General features: G+C 34.6%; 1 protein-coding gene and 1 long non-coding RNA gene across 6 annotated transcripts in view; one reads left to right on the forward strand and one right to left on the reverse strand.

Moving 5' to 3' along the window:
* The window catches only part of LOC144312683 (uncharacterized), a 2,041,845-nt gene that overhangs the window by 966,219 nt on the left and 1,048,734 nt on the right, over positions 1-26,892 (reverse strand). The window lies entirely within an intron of this gene.
* On the forward strand, positions 15,555-23,251 carry LOC144311875 (uncharacterized). Its single transcript, XR_013377368.1, has 3 exons — positions 15,555-15,627; positions 16,319-16,463; positions 22,378-23,251. It is a non-coding gene; the product is annotated as an uncharacterized LOC144311875 (long non-coding RNA).

Genomic DNA, 26,892 nt, shown 5'->3' on the forward strand with positions numbered 1-26,892 from the left:
AAACAAAAATGGCTATTAGGAACATTTTGGAACTTTGTGGACTGGATTTTAGATCATATTAATGATTTTTAAGTGATATTACTATTTTTGTATAATGATGCTACAGCACTAATATAGAAACAGAGTTTTAAGATAAATAAAGTTGGAATATTTAGGAGCCAATTTTTCTTGTGACTGTGCCAATTTCAATGGTTCAGAAAAAAGCATACTCATAAATAAATGATACAACTCATAGATAGATGGATTAAGGCAATATGGCAAAATAACTGTTTAGCTGTTGGGTACATGGATACTTATCAATTACTTTTTTGTGAATTAGAAACTTTAATAGTAAAATTCCGAAGAAAATTTCGATTGATACAATGCAATTATTATTTTAATTTTATCCACCAATATCAATATCAATCCCTTTCTAAGTATGCCCCACACTTACTTCCTAGCCCCTAGTGACTACAATTTATTATAGAGTAATGATATGCCTCAAAATTACAGAATGTAGGTGAGTGCTATGCTCTAGAATTAGCTTTTCCCATCATAAAGAAGTTCCAATACCCACAAAGAAAAGAAAGTGAATAGGAAAAAAGGCAACATGGCAGAATGAATGAGCATGGGATTTGGAGACAGAAATAGATGAAAGTCTCTTCTGCCACTTTCTAGCACACAAAGCCTCTAGGGTCTTTCATTCTTCATCTGAAAAATTAATATGACAATGTATAATCCATAAGAACTGGGTTGAATTGGTGAGAATTAAATGAAGAATTAAAACATGTAAAGAGTATATTGTAGGAACTGGTGTAGTACATAATAGCATAACCAATTATCTCAGTAAAAAAGACTTCAAGATGCATTGCTAAAATGGAAGACAGTTAATATGCGACAGACTGGGCCATTAGTAATAGAAATGGTTTATATTTACAGCTCAGACTCTGTAATGGATGCAGTGTGAGAATAAGATGATCTCAGCCATTTCTCTGATGAAGAGCAATGAAAATCCAGTAATCATGGCCTGCTAATGTAAGCTATTAGGAAAACAGCAGGGGGCAAAAATTTGTTCACTGTAAGGGAATGCAATATTTATCAGTGTTCATTAGACTGTGCACATTATATGATTTTACTCTTGCTGAAAATGGTCATCGTACTAAAATCTAAAATAAAGTACAATATGCAAATATGTTTTGTAGCTAGATTTCCAGATAAATGTATGTCTGGACAGTCAAAGGAGCCCCCTTAACTAAACTAAATAGGGCAGGTGATTTTGTTCGGGTCTATGTGGAAGTGGAGCAACTCCTATCCAAAAAAAATCTTAGGTAAGGAAAACATATAGGGAATACTGTATGACAGGTAAATTTTCCTCTCTGTTCTTGTATTACAGTTACATGAAATAGGTTGGATTAGGTTTATTTCAAAATGCCTTAGGACTCTGGCATTCCTGAGATCTGTGGGGCTATCTGTGTTATCCAGTACTTACTTCATTATTGTTCTTCTCTCATCTGATGATACATACATTACCATTGTCCCCCTTTTACACTCTGCTTAAGCCACACTCTCTTCTGATTGTTCCTCCAGAGTTCTAGGACCACTTCCACCTCAAGAACCCACAATTTCTGCTCCCTCTATCTGGAAGTTTCCTTACCCAAGCTGCATAGTTCATTACATTATTTTTCAGTTCTATTAAATGTCATGCTCTCAGTAAGATTTTCCTTACCAGTCTTACAATGAACTGGGTTAGATGTATATTTCTATTTCCTTCTCAGTATCTGTCTCTGTCTCTCTCTGTTTTCCATTTTAATTTCTGAAATATTTTGTTTAAGATAGAAATTTTTCCTAAAACATATAATGAACGTACCTTTTATTTCCCAATATGTTGTGCAAGACCAATACTCCTTGCTGAAACAACTAGAAAAAAATTCTAGATAAAATTTTTTTTAATATTTGTAAAAATATTGAAGGTCTGTGGAAGCCAAAATGACTAGATGAACTAAAATCCTTAAGTGAGGAAACAATTTTTTTCCTGGGGACATTTTGCTGATTATGGACTCAGTCGATCAGACCAATCATAGACAGAAAGTCTTTGTCATTGGGAGGAAAAATAGAAACCCACACACAACCTCTAGTGGATACACAGCAATGGAAATCAATCAATCAATCAATAAATAAAATTTTCTTTTTCTTTAAGATTTTATTTATTTAGTCATGATAGACATAGAGAGAGAGAGAGAGAAAGAGGCAGAGACACAGGCAGAGGGAGAAGCAGGCTCCATGCCGGGAGCCCAACGCGGGACTCAATCCCAGGACTCCAGGATCACACCCTGGGCCAAAGACAAGTGCTGAAGCACTTGTATTTATTCATGAGAAACAGACAGACAGACAGACAGACAGACAGAGGCAGAGGGAGAAGCAGGCTCCAAGCAGGGAGTCTGACATGGGACTCGATCCTGGGTCTCTGGGATCACGCCCTGGGCTAAAGGAGGCACAAAACCGCTGAGCCACCTGGGCTGCCCCTGTAGGTTTTTTATAAACACCCACAGGACAAGGCATTTGCACTAAGAGAGGTCCAAATTATATCCAATAAAGATAACTCCACAAATGGAGATTTTCTGGGAGCTACCAGACAAGTATCTCAAATAATAGCAATTCTACAGGAATAAGGTTGGAAGAAGCTCCAACCCTGTCCTGGTGGCTAGCAGGCTGCTAGATTTTACTGTAGTTTGTGGGCTTTTTTTTTTTTTTTTTTAAGATATGGTGAAGCTGAAGAGTAGGTGATGGGAATATGAAAAGATCAGCTACCTTAAAGTTCATCATCCTCTTAAGATACAGAACTTTTTTCTAGAATAAATATTTTGCAGATTACCGCAAGCTTTTAGTTAAATATCAGAATTCTGGAAAATTGATTCTAAGAATTATCTTTTGTTGTTTTCCTATTGCTTTTATGGAGAAAACCTTTTTGGAGGTCCTAACTCCATTATTTTCACTGTTATCCCTCTTCAGACATTGCAGTTAATATAAGAAAACTTTAAAGTAACTAATGAATAGTTCAGACAAAGACAGGAAAAAAGTGGTCAAACTGTAAGAAATGATAGAGAATTACACAAGAATATTGGGATCTATGAAAAGACTCAAATGAATATTCTAATAAATAAAAATATAATATCTAAAATAAAATTCCATAAGGTAAATTTAATGGGAGATTGAATATAGCAGAAAAGAGAACTAGTAAACTGATAGACAAATAAGAAGACAAAAACAAGTTGAAAGAGAGGAAACAATTTAAAAATCACAAGTAACAGTTTAAGATATACGTGGACTCAGTTCACATGTTCCAATATGTGCTTATTGAGGGTGTAGAACAAAAGGACAGAGAGAATGGTGTGGAAGCGATCTTCAAAGAAATAATGGCAGACAATTCCTAGAACTGATAAAAGGCATCAACCCAAAGATTTAAAATGTTTTACAAACCAAACGTACGTAAACACAAAGAAAACCACATCTAGGCAAGTCAGAATCAAACTGCTGAAAACCAAATATAAATGGAAAGTATCATAAGTGCCAAAAATTAAAAATAAAAAGATGCATAGCTATCAATAAACCAACAATAAGACTAATATGTGACTTTTAAATAGAAATTATGAAAGTCATAAGATAATGAAAATGCCATTTCTAATGTGCTTAAAGAAAATAATAGCCAACCTATAATTCTACGTTAGTGAAAATAACTTGAAAAATAAAGGTAAAATAAACATTTTTAAAGTTTATTAATTCATTAGATAATTTGGATAAGAATATACACCTTAGTAATCTATTTTTAAGACCGTTTTTTTTAGGCTAAGTTAGGTTTACAACAAAACAGAGGAAGGTACAGAAATTTTCCATATACACCTGTCCCTTACACATACACAGCCTTTCCCATTATCAACATGGTTCACCAAAATGGTCCTTCCCTTCCCTTCCCTTCCCTTCCCTTCCCTTCCCTTCCCTTCCCTTCCCTTCCCTTCCCTTCCCTTCCCTTCCCTTCCCTTCCCTTCCCTTCCCTTCCCTTCCCTTCCCTTCCTTTCTTTTCCTTTTCCTTTTCCTTTTTCTTTTTTTTCTCTCTCTCTTTTTTCTTTCTTTTTTCCTACCTAGTATAAACCTACATTATCACATCATAATCCATAGTTTACCTTAGCTTCATTCTTGCTGTTGTACAATCTATGAGTTCAGAATAATGTATAATGACATATATCCATCATATGGTATCAGACAAGGAATATTTTCATTACCCTAAAATTCCTCTGTGCTATTCCTGTTCATCTCTCTCCCCACAGCCTAACTAATGACTGATGGAGTCATCATCTTCATAGCAATGTGTTTTTAAGTTTTATTCATGTCTTTTTATGGCTTGATAGCTCATTTTATTTTTGTGTTGCATAATATTCCATTATCTGTATGTACCACAATTTACTTATCCATTCATCTAACCAAGCACACCTTGGTTGCTTCCAAGTTTTCACAGCTATGAATAAAGTTGCTATAAACATCTGTGCATATATTTTTTGTAAAAATGTTTCTCCATGCTTTAAGACTATTTTTTTTGGAAAGTTTTAACTTCACAGTAAAATTGAGAGAAATGTAGAGTAATTTCCCATATCCCCTCCATCTTCATATATATTTAACCTCTCCAATTGTTAACATCTTCACAGACTGCTATTTTTGTTACAATTGATAATCTACATCTACAGGTCATATTACCTAAAGTGCATAGTTTCCATTACTGCTAACTTTCAGTGTTTGGACAAAAGTATCATTTGTATATTATAGTATCTTAAAGAGTATTTTTACTGCACTAAATGTCCTCTGTTGTCTACCAAAATAAACACTCTAAGGAATAAAAACTCATGAATAAAAACAACATTATAGAAAAAAAACACATAAGTAAATATAAAATTCCAATTCCAATTCCTTTTTTATTTTTATTTTTATTTTTTTGAGTAGGCTCCACACTGGAACCCAACACAGGGCTTGAACTCACAACTTTGAGATTAGACTCAAGCTGAGATCAAGAGTCGGCACTTAACCAACTGAGCCACTCAAGTGCCCCAAAATTATGATTGTGATAAAAAATTATGAAAAATAGATAAAAGATTCTATGAATATTGAATGAGATTGGATCTTGTCTCTCAAATCCAGAAAGGCTTGTCTAAAGACAACTGAAACTAGGGTAGTAAAAACGGTTAAAATGATGTAAGCTGTCAGTAGCAATTCATCAAGGAGCTGGAGTCACACCCTATGTTTAAAGTTAGTTCTTTCTTTTATTTGGTACTACTAGGTATTTAAGGAAATTTTCATGAATGATAACACTATTTATTATGAATATTCATAATATTAAATATACAAGGTCTTATAGCTATTTTTAGGGGCAATGAAAAGATTTCCCTCACTGGAAGACTAATAAATAAGAATCCAAATTCTAATCTTTGCTTATATTTTTTAAAGATTTGTTTCTCTACAAAACTAAATGTCTCATTGGAGAAAGAAAATTTAATCTCTTAACAGTTATTTACTCCTTTATGTAAATTCAGTTATCTGTGGCTTTTAAAAGACTAAAACAGAAAAGAGAGAATGGGGTATTTGTATTTTGGGAGTCTGTATCAGGATGGAATATAAGAGGGTGGTATACAGTGCTAAAAACAGTAAAATCTGCAAAGTAATGAGCATGAAAACACATTTCATCAATTCCCCTTTGTACTCAGGTAGGATTTTATTATTCCTCAAAAGTGGTAACGACGGACAGAGACAGAGATTAGAACAGTGTATATAATACTAAAGATTATTAAATTAAAATTCTAAACTTGAGTTTTCCTTGCCAGAAGTACTATAGAAATAAACTGAGAGTTGGGAGATCTTCCTCCATGAACTAATCAGTTTTGTTTCATGGTAGGTTAAGGAGCAGATGATATTTGCTTTGCCTTGGTTTAACAGATAAGAATTGGCATTTAGGAGTACTCGTCTATTTCCTGTTTCCAGTTGCCAATCTCCTTTTCTATCCTTGACTGGCAAGCAAACACACTAGATAGAGTTCCTGCATGGTTGGAAATCATTATAGTGAAACAGTTGATGATTTAAAATTTGATCATATTGTTAGTGGCTTATCTTACTTGGGGCAGTCATGTTAATTTCAACTCTAGTGCCAAATTCCAGGTACCAAACTTCCAGATCAAAATTTCAAAAACCCGATTCCTATCCATATTATCCCATCCCCAGTATGTCAACCTGATGTTTTTCTAATGGTAACACTGATACCTCCCTTATCATCACAACCTGGGCATCTGTTTAATACTGATGTGAGACATACTATGATAAATTTAGCTCCCTGGCCTACCTGGACCTATGATCTGCTGTACTCTCAAGTCCTTCTTTTTTAATTGATTAAATTAAACAAATGTCTTCTTTTCTCCTTTCAATTTACATTACAGTAAAGCATTTTGTTTTAATCACACAAAGACAATGTGAGAGCAGATAAAATCAGATTAATAGAGGTCAGGTCAATTTTGGAAGATGTGAAATGGGAGTGAAAGAAGCTAAGCAAATGTAGTTTCAGATGATATCTAGCCTCAACCTAATCCCATGGAGAACTCTAGAATGTGAATGGGATCACAAAATTTTCTTTCCTTCAAGATAGGAAATCAGATTTTATACCCTCATATGAGTCATTCATTGGCTAAAGGAACTATCACTAGTGTGACCTGTGTAAATATCTTTTCTTTTCTTTTCTTTTTTTCTTTTCTTTTTTTATGGATGTACATCTATTAAAAGTGTTTTCTTTAAAAACATATTATGAAATGTATGAGTCCATATGAGTTATATTGATTTATTGATGGACATTTTGAACAATGGGATAAAAAAAGATGTGTATATATATTTGTTTATTTACCCATCAGTGCACATGAAGATTCTTCATGGTGCTCAGGTAGTATCTTTCCATCTTCAAGTAAAGAAACAGTCTTTTTCTGTTCTAGATTTTCAAATTTGTCATTCCAGAATAATTTCTTATCTTGTACTAGGGAAAATGGTAGCAATGTTGTTCTTCAGAATTTGTTTGTATTGAAACAATAAAAATTTTCTTACCTCTGAAGTTACTTACAATTATTATTTATTTATTTAAATTTTATTTCTTTCTCATGATAGTGTATCATCCATTATGCTGGTCAGTAATTCTGGAGTCTATTGATTTTCTCGAAGGCTGTAACTATGATTTTGATGATAAACATAAATGCAGGTTTGACCCAAAGTACACAGGAAAATGTGAATGATGATTTTTTTCTCATCATGCTAGGTTTACCATTTTAGAGTTTTAATGTAAAGATAACACAGCACAATTTTCATCTATGTCTTCTCTTGGGTGCTTTAGGCTATAATCACTGCATTCTTAGAATGCTGCTGACACTCCTACCTTCCATACCACCACCAGCAGGGAGGATAGGGAAGGGGCCTATGGTCAGAGTAAGAAGAGCCATTCTATTAACACAAGGAATATCCATTCTTTGTCCAATATGGCTAAATTCCAAATTAGGAGAGTAGGACCTCAACATTTAAGAAGAGGTAATAAAACAAAATTTGAAGGACCCACTGGATTAAAAAGCAAAGATCTTAGAAGTTTTAGGAGGCAAGATGTATAGGCACTAGAAGACCACATACCATGTGGTATAGGTTCTGAAGGGGTATTGATAGCACAGGCAAAGTGTTAATTAAATAAAGAACACTTACTACCACTCCACCATCTTTGGGGGCTGTAAAACTGAGGGAGTCCTATGGTAGGAACACAGACAACAGGCAACACATTGGCTCATACATGGGCTCAAACTCATCGGTTAGTGATAAAACATTGGTAACCACGAGATCTTACCTCATTTTGTGTCTGCCATAGTAAGAATCACCACAAATTAGTATGTCAACACCATTCCAGTGGCCTAAACTCACATTATTCTACAAAAGAAATATTTTTATGGTCAGCAGGAGCAATTCACTTACCAGGCTGCCTTACGGGGATTGGGGTTAGCCATGGAATCCTGGGATGACCCCAAGGACTTGAGTCCTGGATTTCTTCAGAATATCTGGTTGACCTCACATGAGTGGCAGACAAAAACACCCCAAAGTGGAGAAAGAGAGTATAGGTCCAGAATCCAGGCTCAGGACTCTTCCTATCCCCAGCCTTCCTAGGTGGTGCTTCTTGCCTAAGATAGTCCAAGTCATGAGAGCAGACTTCTACTGAAGAAGGCATTGTAAAGCACACAGGCCTCTCAGAATATGGCACTCATATCTGGTCTATCCTCAAACAAAATCACTGCGCCATTCCTTTCTTTTGAAGCTGAAATTCCCATATATATATATATATATGATTTTCAGATATCAAGGCTTCCATGATTCCCTAGAAAATGGTCATATTCCCATTGTGAAGTTATGCTAGTAAACAAGGTGTGCTCCTGCACATAGAACAATCAATGTTTTAAGTAGTTTCTTGCTGTTAAATGTGAATAAAGTCAATAATTGAAATTCAAAATCAAATTCAAAAAAAAAAAAAAAAGAAGAAACTAATTGAAAGACACCTGGAAGAAACAAACAATGTAGGGAAAACTAAATACTTTATGTGAATAAAGTCAATAATTGAAATTCAAAATCAAATTCAAAAAAAAAAAAGAAACTAATTGAAAGACACCTGGAAGAAACAAACAATGTAGGGAAAACTAAATACTTTAAAATACTTTAAAATACTTTAAAATACTTTAAAATCACTATTTTCAGTTTAGTCAGGTAAACACACAAAGTGTTGCATATAGATAACAACAAAAGCAAATATACACATAAAAAAGAAGATTCTGGGTATAAGGAAGAGTCATAGAAGTATAAAAATAGCATAAATACAAGGAAAAGTAGATTAGAGGCTTAGAAGGAAAATGGAAGTTTCCCAAAAATACAACTGAAAGACAAAGAGATAAAAAATAAAAGAGAACAAAAAAAAATCCCATAAAAAAAAACTCTATGAAATGAGAGGATTAACAAGGAGAACCAATGTCAATTAAAAGGAATCCCTATTAGAAGTGGAATGAAGTTAACAAATTGTAATAAAATATATTTTGTCGAAAGGAAAAACCATAAATTTCAAGATTGAATTGAAAAATATTCATGCCAAAGCATATTATCAAGAAATATAAGAAGAGGAATAAAGAAAACTCTGTAAAACTTCATAGCCTGTAATAAGTGTAACAAAAATAATCACATTGAAAGAATTGGATATCAGAGTAGTATCAAAGAGTTCTACTCCCAACAACATTAGATTGTTTGAGAGCTTAATATAGAACATTTTACCTTACCCTTAGCTATTAAGTAGATGTTAATTTTCAAAAGGAATATACTTTGACTCATTAGAATTAATTTTGGTATCTCATACATTGACTGATAAAGAAATGTGTGAAGTTCTTGGAGTTGGATTAATAAATAATAACATATATAACTATATGTATATATAGTATATAAAACTATACATATATATATTTAAAATTTTATTTATTTATTTTAAAGATGGAGGGGAAGGACAGAGGAAGAGAGGGAATCCTAAAGAAGACTCCTGCTGAGTGCAGAGGTCAATGCCTGGCTCAATCCCAGGACCCTGAGCCAAAACCAAAATTCAGCCACTTAACTGACTAAACCACCAGGTACTCTAATTAATTAATTAATTAATTAATTAATTATTCATGAGAGACACAGAAAGAGAGAGGTAGAGGCATAGGCGGAGGGAGAAGCAGGCTCCATGCAGGGAGCCTGATGTGGGACTTGATCCGGGGACTCCAGGATCATGCCCTGAGCTGAAGGCAGATGCTTAACTGCTGAGCCACCCAGGCATCCCATCCAATAAATAATATTTTTAAAGGTGGGAAAGAAGAACATTTTATCTTGTTAGATTAAGGCAGGTATAGATCTACATTGTTTAAAAAAAAAGGAAGAGTATATTTATTTAACAATTTTACTGAAGAAAATATATCAAGAAATACTGATGAGATGTCATTCTGACAAGCAAGATATAGTCTATAAAAATAAACTAATTTCCTCCATTATGTGAAAAAAAAAAAAAGCCAGAAAAAGGATAAGACAATTAGAAGATCAATGAGTCATGCCTAAGACTCTAGTGGCAAACAAATAATAATTTAAGCAACAGCAAGAAAATTATTTTGGAAAAGTGTTAATTATATTGACACATGGAGAGCTACAGTGTAGAAAGGAGAAAGATCTGGATAAAATCCTCAAAATACTGAAAAAGTCACAGGTTAGACCTTAATTCACCTCTACCTCTGTTGGTTTTGGAAATAAAATACTCCGTTAGGAATTAATTCCTTTCAGTTCAAGAATGCAGGTTGCCACATTATTGAGAAAAGTCATAGGCATTCACATACACATGACCCGTAATTCATTAAACTACTTAATTATTTTATATATTTTTCTACCAATATGCTTGTGTTCTGGCCATCTATATATAAAACAAAAGATTCTCAGAGCCTGATTATATCTCAAATGCCTGATTTAATCTATTTAGCCCTATAACAAAGTGCCCCAGCTAAAGGGGTAATTATTTGGCTTCCTGCTTAGATTTAACATAGCCAACAACTTTTTTTTTATTGGTATTCTTCAATTCCTTGAAATCTGGAAAATATTTTTTTCCTTTTATAAAATAATAGGATATAGAAGGCAAAAACTTTTCTTGGACTTTACTAGGCTGGAAGTTAAAACCCTTGGACAATTTTCTCATGGTCTTAAGTAGGTTCCAGGAGCTTTATAGAACCAGGGAGGCATCATCTAAAAATTTTACTGAGGAAACTATATCAAGAAATGCTGATGAGATGTCATTCTGACAAGCAAGGATTAGGATTAGGATTTAGGACCTCTCTAACTTCTTGCTAATGGTAGTAGAAATACATTATTCTGATGTCTAAAATCACATTTGGTTAAAATATTAAGCATTTTGACATAAATTTATGACTCTGTAGAGCACTTCATTAAAGAACAATGTATGTTTTTCTCAATTGTTTTAAATTATACCTTAACTGATATTTGACTGAGTTGCTCTTTTTTTCTGGGGTGGAGGGGGGAGATTATCTTATGAATATGTATATGCAAATGTTATTTTAAAACAGTATGTGAGCTACAAGATTAAATTAAAAATAAAATATTTTATTTTGAAACATAATATCAATTATAAGTTTAGTAGGATGGTCCAGTCTGTAAGGTCAACTGTCAAGGCAGGATATCAAATTCTGCTGTGAGAAATTCAGTTTAGCTGTTCAAACCATTTTCTTATCCTAGCAGTAGTCAAAAACATATTTCAATTAAAAAGTTACAAAATTTGGGGGTAGAAAAAAGTTTGTAGGTAATCTAATCCAAATGCATCATTTTAGAGAACGGGAAATGAAGGTCTTCAAGGAGTTAAACCTCACCCTTGTGCAAAGCACAGTTTACATGTTAATCTAGCAGTTGCTGGTATTGATATTTGTAAGATTTTAACTATCTGATTTGATTGATTTTTCTCTATTTGACTACCTGTTTGAATTGACTCATTTGTAGTCAATGTCCAGATGAACTGGGAAAAAAATCATGTCAACAATTACTCTACTTTCTAAAAGAGATCTTGCAGAAAATGTTCATTGAGCTCAAATTCTTCTTTTGGCTCCCAGATTTATCAATCTCACCAGTAAATGACAATTTCCCACTTCATTTAACCTGCCTCAAAGTGGGTCAAAGGTAGAAGAAAAAACATGCCTCAATATTATGTGATTCTCCAAACAACAACTAGGTATGTAGGGAAAGCCATGAATAAGTAATCAGTTTGTAAATCAAATTAACATATTACTTTAAAGAGAGGAAATTCAAAACAAAAACAAGCTGAGCCAATAATTTTCAAGGGAAATAACAAAAATGTCCTTTCCCACTGAACCCAATTTTGTCTCTTGCCCTATATGCTGGCAACATGCTTAGACTTTGTCTCTTTGTGTGTGTGTACTGCTTTATTTCCCTTCATTGTGAGCAGTCTTATCTACTCCTCCAACAATAGAAATCTCAGGAGAACATTTTCTCTAATCCTACTCCCAACTGTTAGTTCGGTTTGTTTATCTACTTTCTTGACTCACAGCCCAAACCTTCTGTATCAGTTTTGTTCCCAACAAGGGAAGCAGGAAGAGGACTCGTATGGCATTTTTAGAACCATTTGTTATTGTGGCAGTGAGGAATCTGTAACGCTGCACAGATTGTCAGTTTGTCCTGTGATGGGAGAAATGGTAGTTAGACAAATAGGAAATTCATGGTTTGCTTTCTAAAACTCTTCTACATTTTTACAATCATGATGGAAATAAAAGTGACAAAAGCCTGGGAAATGAGAGTCAGGAGTTAAGTGTTATATCTTCCCTCTTGTTATAAATTATAATCTCAAAGAGAACAGGAGAATGAGTTTACAGCTTCATTTCCCTTTGTTTAACGTTTCTGGCTCACAGATACCCCAATGTATAGGTTTGCCATGCCCCCTCAAATATGTGTATATCACCATTCTCAGCTTTTTCAGCTATAAAGAAAAGAAATAGAGTAAGAGTAACATGAAGGAACTTTCCAGTTCTCCCATTCTGTAAAAGGCTCTATCAAATCAGTAAAATGCTATTGTTTGTCTTCATTAAAATGAACATGATGAACTTTTCTTTACTCTTCTTACTGGAGCTAAAATTCTTGATTTCTGAAAAATTTCTTCATGATATTCATTTCAAAGTGGGATTTACTTTGCTTTGCTCTGGTTAGTTTTAAAGCAGAACTTATTTTAACCAATGTTTTCTTTGTTAATTTTTAAAAAGATGTATTACTGGGGCACCTGGGTGGCTCTGTAGATTAAGTGTCTGCCTTCAATTCAGATTATGATCCCAGAAGCTTCCTGCTTGGTGGGGAGTCTGCTTATCCCTCTCTCTCTACCTCTCCCCCTACTCATAATCTCCTTTTCTCTCTCAAATAAATAAATGAGATATTTCTTAAAGGGTATATTACTACATTGCAGAAAGTTATAAAATACATTTTTGGCATAGGAACCAAGATTTTCTTAAATAAACACAAAGATAATTTCAATATATTTCAGGTGGGTTTTTTCCATATCTTTTTTTGGATGTTTATATAATTATGAGGGACTTATAACATTATTCTGTGTTTCCACATATTATGTAATAAACATTTCATATTTTGCTTCACAGTCCTCAATGCAATTATTCTGGTGCTTAAAATGTTTTAACCATTGAGAGGATATATACTCAAATTTTCTAGTCTATTTCATACTGTTGGACATATAGATGGTTTACAAAATTTTTACTATTAACAAGGTGATTCAATAAACATTCAATAAAAATTGACACAATTTTTTCCTTTATTCAAAATGACTGCATTTGTAGCTAAGAAGTTTTGCATTAATGTAAAGTAGTGAAATTATATAGTCATTAATTGTCACTTTTCTCCCCTTTTCCTGGATTACTCCCTCCCTTCCTTAGTTAGTGTAACTTGCAGTTTTTCTCTAAGTCTCAGCCTAACATATCATTTCCTTAGGGAGTCCATTCCTGAGCTTCTCTACACCATAGGCAGCTTCGACAATTGTGCATTTCCACAGTACTTCCTTTTAGTGCTCCTGGATGTTACATGTTTAGTATCACTCTTCTGCAATAGATTCTAAGCATTATGAAGACAGAAAAAAACATCTTTCTTGTTCATCACGATAAGCCAACTACCAGGAACAGAGGATTTTTTTTTCTTTTTTAAAGATTGTATTTATTTATTCATGAGAGATACATAGAGAGAGAAAGACACAGGCAGAGGGAGAAACAGGCTCCTCTCAGGGAGGCTGATGTGAGACTCATTCCAGGGACTCCAGGATCATGCCCCGAGCCAAAGGCAGATGCTCAACCACTGAGCCACTCAGCATCCCGGAACAGGGGACTCCTGATGCTTGGTAGGTATTTAATAAATTGTTGTAAATTTTAATTTGAGAAAAGGATTAATAAGAGAATAAAATGATGTACACATTGACAAGTGACAGAAGAGCTCTACATATTCAAAACCACTTTCTTAAAGTATTTTTACTTGAAGTATTTTAAATCCAACCGCTGCTTTCTAAGTGAAAGATTTCAAGCTCAAAGTAGTTTAATAAAAATAGCCACAGTCTCCATATACATGACTATCAAACCAGTACATTGCTAAAATAGAGACACTCTTTTTTTTTTTTCCTTAATTCACCAGGGGTGTTTTTTTTTTTTTTTTTTTTTTTTTTTTTTTTTTTTTTCATAGAACATTTCCCAAATTGCTCTCAGTTTTCCTAGCTGGATCCAAGTACACATTAGAAGGAATTTCAACATTGTTTTAGTATTGTTTGTTTTCTATTGTTTTAGTATTTTCTCAGGCAGGTTACATGGAAGTCCTGTGATAAAATGTTCATATTCTTGCTATAAAAGCAGATAATACAATCAGTAATAAAAAGAAAAATTTTAGGGAAATTCAAATTTAGAAGAACATCACATGAATGCATTTTACGGAAAACAAGAGTATCTCTTTTAAGAGATCTGGCTTTCAAATATAAGGTGACAAGACAACAACAACAACAACAAAGATAATTCACACAAGTTTCTGGGCATCGTGTGCCTGTAGTTTTTACATGAAGTCACAGAGAATCTAAGCCGTATTTGCAGGCCAGTCTAGGATGTAAGAGAAGCCAAGCGAGCTATTGTCTATTCATCTTAGTATATTTTCATCTGTTTTTAAATACTTAAACTTGAATATAAATTTTTTGTATACTTTTTATTGGAGTTTGATTTGCCAACATATAGCATAACACTGAGTGCTCATCCCACCAAGTGCCCCCCTCAGTGCCCATCACCCAGTCACTCCATCCCCCTGCCCACCTCCCTTTCCACCACCCCTTGTTCATTTCCCAGAGTTAGGAGTCTCTTATGTTCTGTCCCCCTTACTGATATTTCCCACTCCTTTTCTCTCCTTTCCCCTTTATTTCCTTTCACTATTTTTTATATTCCCCAAATGGATGAAAATTTTTTTTGATAAAAAGTTTCTGCCACTGACCCATTTTTTTTTTCTGTAAAGGATCTGAGGCTATCAAAATATTTTACTAAATATGTAACCTCATTAGTTTATTCCTAATGCATTTAACAAACTATGTGGCTGGGACTACAATTTTTAATGGAGATACATTAGGAATAAAACATGACTATCTAAAACATGACACAAATGTGTAAATCTGAAAGATGCTATTTTAGAGTGATCATGTGCCTAGTGATGTGGGAATAAAGCAATAATGCTGCCTTAAAAAAAATCCAGGAAAGATTCATATTTGAGCATGTGCTTGATGATTAAGAGAAGATTTCAAAATAGAGAAGTTCCACAAGGGCATCAAAGGCAACAGACGACTCATATGAAGAACATGGCATAAGATGAACAGTCCGTGTGAAGAGCACAGACACAATGTAGAACATTCCTCATGGAATGTAGGATTTGTGCTGTGTACTGGAAGAGGTAAATTTGAAGTGGTAGTCTGGGGCCATAGTTTGAGGAAGTGCAAGTTTTGGGAACACCTTGAAAGTAAGACAAAACAAAACAAACAAAAAACATTGAACTAGGAAATGGGAGAGTTTGGGGTCAGGAAAACTAGATGGGATTGTCAAAATAATAGAGATGAAAATTAAGGACAACCTAGATTACAAAAGGGAGAGAATCAGAGTAAAGAGCACAGAACAGATTGATAAGTTATTTCTGAGATAGAACATATAGAAGTTTGTGACTGATTGAATGTGAGTTGCAGAGATGAGATAAGAATGATTTTAAATATTCTAAATTAAAGGGGAATTCCTGCAAAGTCACAGAAAAGTGACAAAGAAAATAACCAGAGACAGACCTAGGTTTGAACAGTCGATTCCACTTGCTAGCCAAGTGATTTTAGACAAATCACTTCACTTTTCTGAGATTCAGTATCCTCTTCTGATTAAAATGAGTGTGTGTGTGTGTGTGTGTGTGTTTTAAGTATTCAAAGAAATAATGTCCCACAAATGTTTCATAAGTACAAATGTTTGACACACTGTGTCCATTAAATCTTTATTATTACAAGTATAGGTTCAGATAATGTAAAAAATGACTTTACTTTAATGTAAAGTCATAAGATGCCCCATTCTTCTTGAAAAAGTTCTGATATTTTCCAGATGGATTAGATGTGAATATCTTGATTTGTATATAATGATTTATCTACTGTTCTCTTGTCCCAACTATGGAATTACAGTGGACTTAACAAATATGTATTCAGTACCGAAACATACCTAGTACCCTTCCAGATGCTCAGGGGACTTACATTAAAAGAGCAGAACTTAAAAAAAAATGGGCAGAGAAACTCAAGACACATTTTTCCAAAGACATTTCAATGACCGGTAGGTATATGAAAAAGTACTCAATATCACTAATCATTAGAAAATGCAAACTAAAACCACAATGAACTATCACCTACCACCTATTAAAATAGTTACTAGCAAAAGACAAGAGATAAGACGTGTTGATGAGGATTTGGAGAAAAGGAGGCCTTTGTGCACTATGGGTAGGAATGTAAATTGGTACAGCCAATATGGAGGTTCCAGAAAAAATTAAAAATAGAACCACTATATGATCCAGCAATTCCTCTTTTGGGTATATATCTAAAGAAAACAAAATCACTATGTCAAGGAAACATCTTTAACTTCATGTTCACTGCAGCATTATTTACAATAGCCAAGACATGGAAACAACCTATGTCTCCCGGTGAGTGAATGGATAAAAAGAATGTGATATAAATATACATATGAGTATACAATAAAGAAGGAAATTATGCCATATGAGACAAATGGATTTTGAGGGCATTATGCTAAGTTCAATAAGCCAGACAGAGAAAGACAGATAGATACTATATGATCTCACCTATATGTGGACTCTAAAACAAAAACAAAACTCAAGAAACAAAGAACAAATTCCTTGTTGAAAGAGGTAGGAGGTGGGATAAAGGAAATCGTGAAGATGGTCAAAAGGTACAAACTTTCAGTATTTATATTAATAAAATTAATAAGTGCTAAGAGTATGATGTACAGCACAGTGCCTATTGTTAATAATACTGTATATTTGAAAGTTGCAAAGAGTAAATCTTAAATATTCTCACCATAAGGAAAAGAATTGTAGTTACATGAAGTCACTGATGTTAAGCAAAATGTTGTAATCATTCTGCAATATATATCAAATCACTATGGTGTAAAGTTTAAATAAATACAGTGTGTTGTCAATTGTATCTCAATAAAATTGGAGTTTTTTTTTTTTTAAAGAAAGTAGACAGAACTTGTCCAAAAAAAAGATTTTTTAAAAAGCAGGCAAATAGGAGCTTCTAGGTGGCTCAGTCAATGAAGCATCTGTCTTCAGCTCAGGTCTTGATCCAGGGTATTGGGATGGAGCTCTGTGTCTCTTTGGTCTTGTCTCCTCTGTGTCTCCTGCTCAGGAGGGAGCCTGCTTCTCCCTCTCCCCTTTCCCTCTGCTTCACCCCACCCCCACCCCACTGGTGCCTCTCTTGCTATCTCTTTCTCCCAAATAAATAAATAAAATCTTTTTAAAAAGTAAAAAAAAAAAAAGGTTAAAAACAGACAAACAAAACCTACTTTATTTCAGAGCTTTTTCTAAGTCAACAATTAAAAAATAACTGAACCATATCAAACAACTGAAAACATAAAAAAAATGAAAGTGGTTCTCTTTCAACACGATGGCCAGAAAGTATCTGACACACTCTGAAGAGGATATGATTGATATTGGGATGAATATGAATCCCATAGGATGATGTGGAAGAGTGTATGAGGCCATATGCTGAGTTTGTTTTCAAAAGAAAAGAGGCAGCTAGCTAATTTGGAGTTCTATTTAAGTACCAGGGGTATGAAATCTAAGTTTTCCCTATTAATATCATGTTCTCATTCCTTTTCAAACACTGAATACTCTTTCTGTGTTTCTACATTTTTATTTCATTTCATTTTAAAGATTTATTTATTTATTTTAGAGACAGAGAGAGTTTGTGTGCAGGGGGAGACGCAGAGGGACAGAATAAATTTCAAGCAGACTCCCTAGTAAGCATGAAGCCTCATGTGGGGCTTGATCCCAGGACCCTGAGATCATGACCTGAGCCAAAATCAAGAGTCAGACACTTAACTGAATAAACCACCGAGGTGCCCCGTATTTCTACATTTTTAAATCAAACAACTTTTATGCTGTCCTTCTTGCTAGTTGGTATGTAGGATCTATGGGGTTTGGGCATTTGTCACAGTCATTGAAGCAAAATGAAGACCCTCCAAACACCCTGGGTACACAAGAAATATACTCAAAACATCAATAATGTTAGCAGGGATAAATTACACATAGTGTCACAGATCAGGAGGATAAGATAGGAGACTTCCAAGGGCAAAGTTCCAAATAAGGAATGAAAGCAGAAGAGGCAACGCATGACTCTCCTTTTCCCAGTGATCTTGTTACCTTTTTAGGAAGCTGTAGGATCTAGAAGAGACTGTAATGTCACAATGGAAAAATAATCTTCTATAATTTACATGTAACTTGTTCATAATTCAGTATTGATCTAGGGCAAGAGACCTCCAAGAACTGTGTCATCAATAAAATCTTCTAAGACTTTTCTTTTTTTTTAATCACTCAGGACCCAAGTGAGTGTTCATGATAGTTGGATTTGTAGCTATTTATTTTCAGAAAGCATGATTCAGAGCCTGATTCACAGAGAGTATTCAATAAACAGCTAGTATTGTAGCAATCCAAGACTGAAAAGATCTCTATTTTTGTGTTTATTTTGAACACTGAAATTATTTATTTTAAGGTAGTTAAAAAGATAAAGATGCTGGAGAGTTTCTCTTGAAAATCACATGATTTTATGTTTCTCATATACTTTCTCTGTAAATGTTTGGTCCCCAAGAGTTAAACAAAACTGTTTTACAAATTTCTTAAATTTGACCCTTATTGTAATATTTTACAGGAGCATCTTATTTATTTCTGATATCTTATTAGAACTGAAACTGCTTAAATCAGACAGTAGTGAATTTATCACACACACCCCCCCCTTTTATATGTTTTAACACACAATATCAAAAGGTTGAAATGGTTTTTGGCCTCAAATGACTGATTTCTACTCAACAAGGCACAAAAGGACAGAACTCCTGGGCAACTTGATGTGAAATGTGTCATCCACAGGTCAACAGGCTGCAACCACCCAAACTCATTTGTTTAGGCCTGATTAAGTCCAGCAGGGGGAGTATGAAAATGAATTCAAAAGGATCAAACAAGAGAGAAGCATCAGGAAAACCAAGTATCGCATGCTTTCATTTCTTCCTACAATAGGAAGCCGTTGCCCTGTGCTGTCAAGTTCATGAACTTGCTAACAGCTTTTTATAGGAACAGTACATTTTCTACATTTGATCTAAAAGAGACACATCTGACTGTTCACCAGTGTCCACTTGCATCCTGAATTGTGGCAGCATGGAACTCTTCACTGTCTGACATTTTAAAATTGGCCTTGGATACAATGCTTTGTGTGCGGTAAACCTACTGCACTCCAATACTTCCTTGAAAAGGTTGACAAGAAAACCCAAATGAGACCATGTTTCACTGCCTGGTTGTCATTGTATGGTAGAGTACAAGTTGAGTTTGGGGGAAAGTGAGATTAGGAAAGAAAAAGATAAAGCACGTAATTAAAGCACTCATATCAATAAGAAAAATCTATTTAACTTTGATAAATAAGGCAACATTCTTTGTAAGAGATAACATATTTTAATCTTTTAATAAAATATTATGTCTGCTTTAAATATTGGAGTGTTTGGAGTTATGTCCTTTTACTGGTCTTTGTTCCATGCATCGTATACACATTTTGGGAACAAATGGCCTTAGGTAGATGGAGAGTCTATGTTGCCCCCTAGTGGCGTGCGATATTATAACCCATGATCTTGGAGACAGAATTCCAGCCCTGTTGCTCTGTCAGTCTTTGGATCTTGCATATTCCCTGGCTCAATCTTTTTAAGCATACGAGTAGAATTTTCAGCTTGTTTCACTTTCAAAATTTGCTAGTTATAGACTTTGCATCATTTTCTTACCTTTCTCTCAGCCACTGTTTCCTCATCCATTAAATAGGGATATTAATACCACCCACTGCAAGGGGGTGTTTTGAGAACAAAATCTGATAATGCAAGTGAAGTCTATTGTGCAGTGCCTTTCAACAGTGACCATTCAGCAAAAGGCTAGCTCTAATGATAACTAATAGTAATATTCATATAAAACTCACATGTGTGAAAAAAAAGAAGTCCTATGTAGATAGGGCTCCCTATGGAGTTTACTTTTTATTCTGATATATAAAGCTACATTCGTATGTTATCTCCAAGTCTGAAACCAATGAGGTCCCTACCTGTGTAAACTGTCACATCACTTCCTCCACTTAGCTATCTTAGAATTGAACTCTACACACTGTACTAAAATTGCTGTATTGAGAATGAACTAGTAGGCCATGAAATGCTCACACTATGGATCAGGAACAAACACATGATTCACTTCTCTCTTTTTAGAAACTGTCACTTTTGAAAGGCCACACAAAGTGACAGAAGTAATATGAAGGCAAATCTTATTTCACATTGCACTGGCAGATAGATATAAAATATCTATCCCAATAATTAATTCCTCAGCTGCCTCTGCCTCCTATTCTACAATAGATAATTCCATTAAATGTGCTGAGCGCATATGCTAGAGGCTCTTTGCTGCAATTTACACACATCGCTTCCTCACTCCTTTCATGAAATTTTAAATGGCGAAAAGAAATAAACACTCTGATTACCTATATGTCTGATAAATGAATGCCGCAACAAAATTTTACAGCTAAAAAGGTTATTTACTTAAGTGAGACTTTTTTGTGCATTGAAAGGTCAGATTTTTTTCTTCCATTGCTGTGAAATTGCTTCTGCTTTTTAGCAAATCTTCTAAGACGGCTCTTCTCCTTGCAGTGTTGACAAGGACACGAGAAGGATGTGGCCTGAGGAAATCAAATGAGCAGCATAAAATCCTGGCTGGAATCGCAGGCAGCCCACAGTTTGTGGTTTTTGAAAGTCTGTCAAAAAAGTTGCGTAATATGAAAGTGGAGACAGGACTTCTGAACAAAAATCAATAGCTGGATCTTTTGAACTGCCCATGTACAAAGTTCTAATGAAAATGTCCTTGAGGGGAGTTTTAATAGTGGACTTTGAGATCAGTTTCACCACTGGTCTGATAACACTACAGAGCATTTGAAGTTTTCAAAGAATCCAAGCCCTGGAAAGTTTGGCTCAAACACTAAGGATGTAAATGCCTCTGAGGGGTCTGAGAAATAGCAACCCACCGCTGAAGAATATACGATGTATGTGTTTCCTGAACCATGTCAAATTTTAGCCACGGGATACAATTTACTTCAAGGGGGTTGATAGCTCTCTAAAAAGCGGCACTCCATGTTCAAGCTAATAATTGATCAGGCACCAGGTACCATGTAGTAAAGGCGTAAGGATGACTAAAAATAAATCACACAAGAGAGCTGATTAGAAGATATACTTCCTAAATACGTTTGATTTAATCTTCTGACCATATGGGTGCTCATATCATATTCATTCATAGTGTTTTCCTCTTTTTGTTTCATTTTCTTTCTTTCTTTGTTCATCTTGATTCAACCTAGAAAATTATAAATGACTCTCAAAGCTGCCATGGTACAATGTACAAAGTGGAAATTAACACTTCAGGTCGCTCACTGCCAATTGTTTTCTTTTCTCATCTCTAAATCTTAAACACAAAAATACCCATTACTTGTGGATGAAAAATTCTTAGCATATCGGGAAAAATCAAACAAATAAGCAACCTTTATACACACTAGCATTCACAAAATCTATCCTCCAAAATAAGAAACATTTCAGTTTTCAGTTGATCTGTTTTTGGAAAAATTATACTTAAGCCATCCTTGAAAATGCCAATGGACTTACCCAACAAAGACAAGCAAAACTGTTTTTGTGAGGTGAGCAATAAAGAAAACTGATTTTTCTCTGTTCCCCACTCTGCCAAACCCCTGCTCCACAAAGAACACAGCAATAGTTTAAAAATAAAATTAGCAACTAGTATTTAGAGGGTTATATCGCTGATTTAAACTATTTTTAATGTTAAGTAAATAAACTACAGTTATTTGGCTATTAAGATAACTTGGATAGAAATGATACTTTTTATGACTATTAATTATTCATCAAAGTCACAATGACTAAACTGAAATTTTTCTTCCTATTATTTCAGACAAATTTTACAAGGTGAATAGAATATATTAAAAACAGAGGGAATTGAGTAACTTGTCCCACATTGGGATTCAAACTCAAACTATTGACTTGTGAACTCAAGCTCTCAGTCAAGGTGTCGGCATACCTCCTCTGCAAACTCCAAGATCAGCTCTTCAGACTCCAACAAAAACAGGACAGATTATATCACCTATCAGCTCCGTGTTAGACTATCAGCAGCCTTCAGTGATGCTGTGAGTCTCAGTATTAGTTACTGTCTTAAACGAGGCTCCCAAGGAGTAGAGTTTGAAAAAGAAAAAGAGGCTCATGCAGGTGATTTATTGATGGAGTGCTCTTGGAAAAAAACCAACAACCACAAACCCACATGAAGGTAAGAAGAGCAGAAAAGAGAAAAAAGCCAAGCAAAATGTGGCTAAAATCTACCCTCAGCCTGACCTCACAGGGAGCTCTGGAGCATGAGGAATATCACAGAGCTGGTCTATCTTGACACAAGGGCCCAGGCATCATCAGTCATATACTGACTCTTGTCTGCAATAGTAGCAGGGGGGAGGGGCATAAACTCATAGGTGTCTCTATGTAAAGTGATTCCCAACAGACAAGGGCAATTCTCCAGAGAAAAATATTTCTGTGAGCCACTTAGCATCAATAATCACAACAGCTGGGAGAAAGGTGTCCTGTCAAACAAATAATGTGGAAAGGATAACAACAGCTTCTGCTACAGGTAGAAGACAAGGTAGAAGGCTGCTTGACAGAGAATATCATCAGTGTACTTTGTTTTCTGGTGTAACTACCAGTAACCTGCAAGATGAAACTGGCTTCTTCTCCCAATCTACTACTAATGCTGTTTTTCATTAAATTCTTCTTAACCTGTTAAGGTCTCTGGTATCTCAATAGTAAAATGTGCTTTGTGGACCAAAGTATCTCTAATGTGGATTTATAGCTGTTTTTTTTTTTCTTTTTTAAAAGATTTTATTTATTTATTTATTTATTTATTTATTTATTTATTTATCTGAGAAAGAAAGTACACTCTTAAGTGGAGGGAGGGGGCAAATAGGGAGAGAGAGAGAGAGAATCCCAAGCATCCAAGCAGACCCAAGCTGAATGTGGAGCCTAACAGGGGGAAGGGGCTAGATTCCATACCCCAAGACCATGATCTGGGTCAAACCAAGAGTCTGACATAAACAACTGGGCCACCCAAGTGTCCATGGATTTTAGATTTTAAAATTATGGTTCAATATTCAAAAACTTCTCCCTCAAATATTTTTTTTCTTCCTGGAAACAAATGTTTAATAATTCCCACTTCCTATGTCTAAGGTCTAAGCGTAAGTTTCCTAAATTAAGAATTAGGTTCCTGAAGGAATAGGAATTTCCTTTTTACCATGGGAATAATCTGCATTTTATGTGCTATTCACCTGCTATTCACATCTCTGTAGATTTTATGAAGTTACTGCCAAGTCAGTTGCCCTTATCCACTTTAATATTTTTCATAAAATTGGCCTCAAGGAATGTGTTCTGTAGATCAATAATTAGAGTCTATACCAGCATTTTCCCAATCAACTCTGAAAAGAGAAATTATCTTTGAATCATATTCCTCCAGGTTTTATCATATCACACTTTCCTTCCTGCATTTCCAGTCATTGCCATCACTTGCATCACATGTTTAATCCTTGATGGCTATGTTATATTTGTTCCATTCCTCTCCCTTGATCCATTTTATGTGTTGCAAGATGTCCTTCTGCAGCTGCACTTGTTTATAGAATCCCATCCACTAAAAATAGGAAACAGACAAATGAAAAGAAGAAAGAAAAATGTAAAAACAAATCACCATGGCGGCAGGGGGCAGGAAAAGAAAAGGTAACTGTTAGGTGATGGATATGTTAACTAGCTTGATTATAATGATCATTTCACAATATGTGATGTGCCAAACCATCAGCTTGCACACCTGAAGTATATATAATTTCTATTGTCAATTATGCTCAATAAAGCTAAATAAAATAAAATGATTTTAAAATGAAAGACAAAAACAAAAAACAAATAACCCCTCAAAGTTATTTTACCTTGGCATTAAACGACCTCCAAAAAAATGTTTCAAAGCTATGTTATAACTTTATCTACAAGAGAAGTTATACTGTAGGGTTAAGGACACGGATTGTGCAGACAGACTGGGTTAGAATTACTGCTTTGCCAGTAATTGCTGTGTGACTGTGGAAAAGTTACTCCACTTTTCTCTGTTTCATTTATTTCAACTACAAAATAAAAATAATGTAAGTACCTACTGTACTGGAATGTCATGAAAGCTAAAAGAGTTAACAAATGCAAAATGTTTAGATCAGTCCTTAACACATAATAAGGACCCAATAAAAATTATTATTATTATCTCTGTTTCAAACAGATCTGTTCAATATCTAGAAATAGTCCCTTTAAGTTTTCAAATATTAAAAAAAGTTTTCAAATATTCATTTCCTTATTAATTTTTCAACAGCTATTTATTGAGCACCTAACATGTACAATTAACCGAGTACCAGTTTAATGGTATTTAAAAAAGAAAGAAAGAAAGAAAGGATTCTGCCTTTATCTAAGTTATAGTCACAAAGTAAAGCAGACATTAAGTAATGCCAATAACTGTCCACATGCCCATTCTCTCACGTGGAATAGTTTCCTTCTCATTCTCTACCTATTGATTGCTAATGCTAGCTCAAGGAGTTTACCTGGAAGAGAGTGGTCCAGACAAATAAAATTTTTATACTGAATGTTGCACAGTATTATACTACTCAATCATGTTCTATTGTGTTATGGAGTTATGCTTTTATACATTCTTAGATCTTCTTCTAGAGTGTAAACAGCAGTCCTGAAGGTAGAGACCAAAATATTCTCTTGTGTTTTTCTTCAAATTCCTATCAATGTCTTAAATCAAAACTGTGAAAAAAATATGAATTGGCTAGTGATCAATCTTTAAATCTATCGCCTTAGACAGAGATTGCAGCCTAATGGTCTGTTGCCAATATTTTCTACCCTCCTTTCTAGTGGTGAAGGAATAGTCCTGCTCATTAAAGAAAGAATATGAGTGACTCAGATCTGTTCATTTGGCAAAAGAAAACTTAAATGAGAAGAACCAGACGATACAGAAGACTAAATCTCTGATTTCTTCAATGTAAAGAAACAGAAAACCTAAAGTCCTTGTTGCTGCAAGTACAGCCTTTCTTCAAGCTGGAGCTCTTTCTTCAAGATGGAGAAGAATTTGTCTATCTTAGAGCTGGTCAAACAGATTTCAAAGACCTAGGATAAAGGGCATCATTAACTTCAGATCTTGGGCAAGCAAAGGGATTTCTTAGAACATCTATGATTCTTGCCATAGAAGCAGAATTCTAGTCTGCCACAACAGCTATCACACATACTTATAGCTCTGGCTCAAGAAACATGCCCTTATTTCATTTCATCCCACTCTCTGGCCATGGATAGGACATGAGTCCCAGATTCCTCTCATCTCAACCCCCACTCTTTATACAACCCCCACTCCCCCGCTCTTAGAGCCTTGGATTCTTGGACCACTTTGGTTTCACCCCAGCTGGGAATACTCAAGGATTTGCATCCCTTATGTACTTTATTTTTAGGGGCTTACTTTAGCCAGGCATCATTCTATGAACTCAAGATATAACCAAAAATAAAAGAGACAATTTATAAGACCCATAAGAACCTCATACTCAAGTAGAGGAAGGCTAAAATAAATAAATTACTGAATAATTTATATACAAATTTATATATAAATAATATATGTAGGGACTTATGAAAGCTGAGGAGAAGAAGAGACAGGATAAAAGAATGTAAAATGCCAGCTAGACAGTAGTAGGGTGGAGGGAATAATCAGTATTGCATATGGAGTGGTCTGGGAAGGCCCCTTTTTTTAATTCAGTAGTAAAAAATCCAGAATCCATAATTACATTTCCTGAATATGAATCTCAGATCCATCATTAACTAGTCTTACAATCTTTGGATTTTTTTTCAGATTTTAGTATCTTACTTTTAAAAATTCAATGTAAAATAATCTCAACTGTGTAAAGTACTGTAAGGATTAAATAAGATGGTATATGCCCAACACTTGGAAAAGGAGCCTAGCATATATAAAATACTCCACAAATACTCACTATTGCTGTATTGCTATTAGATCACATCTAACTGCCAACTCTTCAAAAATCTTAAAGAGCATAACCCACTCTTTCATAAGAGTTGGATCATATTTGGAGAAAAAGTGATTTGAGGCAGTTTAACTTAGTATCTTATTATCTAGGAACCTTTAGTTTTCTTTTTCATGAAGGATATGATACAGTTAAAATACATCCATACAATCTAAGGTATATTATGTAGCTTGATCCAACTCCCACGGGAAAGAATTAGGGAAACTAGTTGCAAGAGAAAAGAAATAAAACTCTCCACATTAGGAATACTTCATTTACTAAGTGCTATACATGGACTTGGATTTCTGCATAAATGCTTTAAAAAGTTGTGAAGGTGATTCCTA

This window comes from Canis aureus, chromosome 4, assembly GCF_053574225.1.
Source record: "Canis aureus isolate CA01 chromosome 4, VMU_Caureus_v.1.0, whole genome shotgun sequence".
NCBI classification, from domain to species: domain Eukaryota; kingdom Metazoa; phylum Chordata; class Mammalia; order Carnivora; family Canidae; genus Canis; species Canis aureus.